Here is a 5,586-nt window from a genome sequence, read left to right as displayed (position 1 = left end):
GGCAGACCTTTCTTAAGACTGTCGATTTCTAACTCTTGGGTCCTAGATTTAAAAAAGCAGTTTGTGTTTTTATTTCACAAAAATTGTGTAAGGTAGTTTTCATCCTCATTTCCAATCAACAGAACTCAGAAGCATAAAGCACCAAGCACATCACCAGTGCTCAGAATCGGGAGCTTTATTATTAAGGAATTATAATACCATTCCAGTTTTCTTAATGCCGGGACATGTACAGGTATGGCCCAGGCAAAGGATGCTGAGAGGACGGCCCAGCCTCAGAGGGTGATTCTGCAGTCTTTGGGGTGAGAACTCCCAGGCTCAGAGCAGCACCTTCTGGCACAAGCATTGGTCTCTGACTCTCTTCTATGTTCTACGAGGACCAGCGCTTCTGCTCTGCAAGATCTTTTCTGTGCATGTCTGACTAGCCAGGGCACAGACAACCATCTTGCCTCCTTTAGATGAACAGAGAGGTCCCTGCTCCCCCTCATTCTTCGCTTTCATTTCTGGAACTTCCTGAGGGCTTCAGACATTGCTTTGTCACCACATTCAAAACACAGGCACTCAGACATGGCCCTACCCTGCACCCCCTGCATGTGAGCACATTCTGCTCCAAGTACTGCAGGAGACACTGCAGTCCAGAAATCCCCGATTTCCAGCCTGGTCCCCACGGACACTTGTAGTTGGGCATTGTTTTAAGCAATGTTTAAATTCAAACTTTGCCTAGGCTTAGCTGTATGATTTGGGGTGAGTCACTTCCTCTGGCTGGGCCTCTGCCAAATCTCAGATCTCCCCACCTGGGAGGGCCTTTATGCATCATCTTGTCCAAACTCCTCATTTTGTCAGATGAACAATCACTCCGCCCCCAGCCCAATCACCCTGTGGTCCCGAGGATCAGTCTCAGCCTACCCTCTCCCCCTCTGGAGAAGTGGAGGCTGGGGCATCACAGGCCAGCAGAGGCGGCTGGTGACTCATGTGCATGGAGGGAGCTTCTCCGCCGAATCGCCTCTATCAGAGTTGCTATGTGCCGAGCAAATTCATCACTGTGGAATCTCATGCCCCTAAGGAATTGTATTTCCAATTTTAGTTTTCTGTTACTAATATTTCTCTTGCTGATTTCATCTATGACTAGTATGTATTAGATCCTCACTCTGTGCTAATCAACTACAAGGTATGCAAATACTTTAAACCTCTAAATTAGGAGATCCTCATCCTCAGGAGGAGGAAAACATTAAGTTTGGTAAGTGTAAATGTTAAGCATTAGGTACAGGGAGGGCCGGCTGTCACATAGCTAGCTAGTCAGTGAGCCATAAAATGCAATGGATGATTATTATTGAAATAAGCAGCTGGAAAGCTTATAAAATCTCATTTTTCTCTTTACAAGTGAGAAGACAGACTTTTGAGAATGGGGAGTATCAGGCCTGAGGTTCGCACAGCTGCGTCTCAGGTCTAGGGTTCAGAACCTCTGTCTCCCCCAGATCCAGGGTATTGGACCTCCTTGGTGCTCTCCCTCCTTTGCTCCAAGGCTACTGTTCAATGCCTCAGTCTAGTCCCTCATTTTGGAAACTAATCTCATCTCCCGAGTTCAGTGGTGTCTGCCGATGAGGGCCTCACTACCCATGTTTGGGAGTTCCTCTGTCCTCTGGGGTCTTGAGTAGAGTGCTTGGAACAACCCTGGTGTGAGATTTGCCACCATTTGGGTCCGTCTTCATGCCAGATTATGTTGTAGGTCTATTCAGAGTGAAGTGCATACAGTAGCTGTTAATAAAAGTAGTACATGGGGAAAGTTCTAAAACAATAAAGGCCTAGATTAAGAAGATAGATCTCAAACGGCCCAACATGGTACCTCAAGGAGCTAGAGCAAGAACAAAGTGAGCCCAAAGTTAGCAGAAGGAATAAGACTAGAGCATAAATAAATGAAATACTAGAAAAAGGATGGAAATAAGAGCTGTTTAAGATAAAATTGACAAACTTGAAGCTCAGCCAAGAGATTCAAATAAATGTAATCAAAAGTGAAAAACATTACAGCTGATGCCACAGAGATAAGGATTCTCAGAGGACCCGGAGAATGGAATGGTGGGGGAGGGGAAGAGGATGGTTGACAGGTAAGAAGTTTGTTACGCAAAATAACTTTAGAGCTCTGTTGTACAACATGGTACTTGTTCTTCACAATACAGTATATGGTGTACTTAAAAATGCATTAAGAAGATCCATCTCACATTAAGTGTTCTTGCCAAAACACACAAAAACCCACAAAAGGGCACAAGGAAATTTTTGGAGGTGATGGGTAGGTTTTGTACCTTTGTTGTGATGACAGTATCACAGGTGTTCGCATGAGTCCAAGCTCAAAATGTATATACACTAGAGTTATGCAGGTTTCTGTAGAGCATGTTACCACAATAAAGCAAATAATTTGCTAAATAAACGAGCCAACGAATGAACATCTTGACTTCCATACATCAGACTGAACTCAGGGTAGTCAGAGGGCCAAAAGGCAGCTCAGTGACTCAGTAGGAAGGGGCAGACTCTGGCACCAAACAGACTGGTCTTCACATTCTGGCTTTGACTGAGATTAACTGTTTTAAGTCTGTTTCTTCTTAAAGGAGGGTAATAAGGGGCTCTTGGGTGGCTCAGTCTGTTGAGCTGAAATCAGGAGATGGTCGCTTAGGTCATGATCTCAGGGTTGTGGGATCAGTGCCACCCCCCAACCCCCATGTGGGGCTCCATGCTAAGTGAGGAGTCTTCTTGAAGATTCTCTCCCTCTGCCCCACTTGGGCATATACATATGCATGCCCTTTAAAAATAAATAGATCTTAAAAATAAAAGGGTAATAATAGTTCTTACTTGCATGGTTGTTGGGAGGATAAATGTTATCTCTTGTTCATATTATTCTCTTAGGATAAATGATGAGTTAAGATCTAGTCAACAGCTCTGCCTTGAGTTGACTGCTCCATTGGAGAGGCAGGGAAAGGGGACATGGGATGCAAGGACCTTCTGTAGGCCCTTTCCAGATGTTTAGTCTCTGGATCCTCAGAAATATAAGCAAACAAGCACAGGTGGATGTTGATGCAAGGCTGCCTTGTGGGGGCAGCAGAGTCATTCTGGTTTAGATGTGGAGGCTGGATTCCACTGGGATAGGGAATCTAGGAGTAGAAAAAAAGGCGTGGGCTGGTTTGGTTGCATTTTCTAAATTGTGCTATTTCCATTGAGTTCTATTCCAGTGAATCCTGAGAGACCCTCTGCTCTCAGGACCACAGCCAGACTTGGTAGAGGAACCTGGAGAGGACAGCATGGCTGCCTCTTCCTGGGCATGCAGCACCCTCTAGGGGCATGGGGCCCAAGTATTCACTCCAGGGTCCTTCATGCAGGTATTCCTGATGAAGGGATGTTCTGGAGACTACCATCATCTAAGCTATCCTACTTCCCTTGGGAATCTGTAGCTCTAGGAGCTAAGCAGCACAAGGGGGGACTCCTGTCATGTAAACATGTGCTCATGTAATAGATCTGGGCTAACTTGCAGGATAACTTGCACTTATTTGCCTGAGCAATTGGAGTCTGTTTCTTCAGAATTAGATCTGGAGATTCAAGAGGGCAGATAATGCATGTTAGAAGTAGCCTGAGGAAATCCAATAGATTTTGGCACCTAGCTTCACATTAAAAAATTAGTTACATTAACTTCAATATTTTCCTTTCTTTACTAGATGAAATTGGCTAAAGCCCCCCACCCCCACCCCTGCCCAAAGTGAAGGGTCTATTCTCTTGAGAGATGCCACTTGAGTGCTGAAGAGTGGTAGGTTCACAGGTCTCTAAAACTTTGTCCTACCCTCCAGGAGCTCATAAACCCAAGAAGAGAAGGAGCAAGGCAAGAAAATAACTTATTTCAAGATAGTTGCATGGAAGTTATAATCCCATACTTGCTTCACAGATAGGAAAGGAGTGATGGTTCTAATAACCAGACCCAAGCCATAGGGCACACCAGGGAGGGAGGGGGCAGTAAAGTCCTGCGAGCAAAGTAGCCTAGGGGTTAACCAGAATGCTTGTAAGTCTACTGCACCTCGAGAAGAATGGTTAGGAAGTAGAAAGAAGTATGCCATACCCTCTCTGACCCACAATCACACTCCTAAGAAGTCATTCTAGGCAAATAACAGTTCTTAAGTTCATATCCAGAAAAAAAGTCATCTAACAGGACTTTATAAAGAAGATGAAAGGCTAGAAGTAATCTAACGGTAAGTAGAATTCTATTTGTCAGGCAGATTATGCAGCCGCATAAAAGTAGAGTTAGGAGGATACTAGAAGTGGAGGAATATACACAATTAGGTACAAATAGAAGAGCAGACTGTAAAGCTGTACCTGCTTGCATCTAAGGATATACACATTGAAAAAACTAATGCATCAGGACAATGATTTGGGAGGTTAGTATCTTATGCTAACAAGAAAATGATCGTACTTCTACACGAAGGTGTACACGTATTTTTATGTGAAGATCTTAATCCTAATACATGATGAACAACAAAGATACAGTTTATTCCCAGTTGTGCAAGAGTGAGGACAAAATGTGATGTGACTTCAGAATGGCAAACTCTCTTCCAGGTGGGGAGCTTTGTGTGGACATCTCAGAGTTGGCTTCTCTGTTGAATCGCCTCTCTCAGAGTTGCGGTGTGCCAAGCAAATTCATCACTGTGGAATCTCATGCCCCCACGGAATTGTATTTCCGATTTTAGTTTTCTGTTACCAACACTTCTCTTGCTAATTTCATCTATGACTAGTATGTATTAGATCCTTACTCTGTGCTAATCAACTATAAGGAATGTGAATACTTTAAACTTCTAAATTATGAGATCCCTATCCTTGAGAGGAGGAAAACATTAATGTTTGGCAAGTGCAGATGTTAAGAATTAGGTACAGGGATGGCCGGCTGTCACATAGCTAGTCAGTGGGCCGTAACATGTAGTGGACAATCATTGAAATAAGCAGCTGGAAAGCTTATGAAATCCTATTTTTTCCTTGACAAGACTGACATTTGAGAATGGGGAGTAACAGGCCTGAGGTTTGCACAGCTGAGTCTCAGGTCTAGGGACATCTATGGAGGGGTGTAAGAGTGCCTGAATAGACTCTGGAGTTCATCCAGAGACTTATAGGGAAGATGTGGGGGGACAAGCAGATAACCTGTCCCACAAAGCTATGTTTCTGTCAATGATCAAGAACTCAGATTTGGTTGGGAACAGCATTACCTAGAAGCCACCTCTTCAGCATCTTCACTAAAATGCATATGGCAATGAATAAAACCTCATATGGATTTTATGCTCCAATTTCATGCTTGTGACACTGGAAAAAGTTCAGTAAGCAAATAAAAGAAATTCAGCTGAATTTTATTGAGTTAGCTGACTCAGCCGCAGCCTGAATTTTGGATTGCACACCCTTAAGTTTGTCTTTTATGTTTTTTTCCAGTTTTCACTGGGGCCATAAACCTGACAGGGGATGGGTATGGTAAAACAACAGTCAGGGCTGTTCTGTGTCCCAGAGGGTGCTTCTTTTCCAAGTGTTCCAACAAAATGCTGGATGTCCATGGTATTAGGGGTGGTGCTTGAGTAT

The sequence above is a fragment of the Vulpes vulpes genome, unplaced genomic scaffold, assembly GCF_048418805.1.
Source record: "Vulpes vulpes isolate BD-2025 unplaced genomic scaffold, VulVul3 Bu000000696, whole genome shotgun sequence".
NCBI lineage: Eukaryota > Metazoa > Chordata > Mammalia > Carnivora > Canidae > Vulpes > Vulpes vulpes.
Note: the sequence above shows the minus strand (reverse complement) of the source record.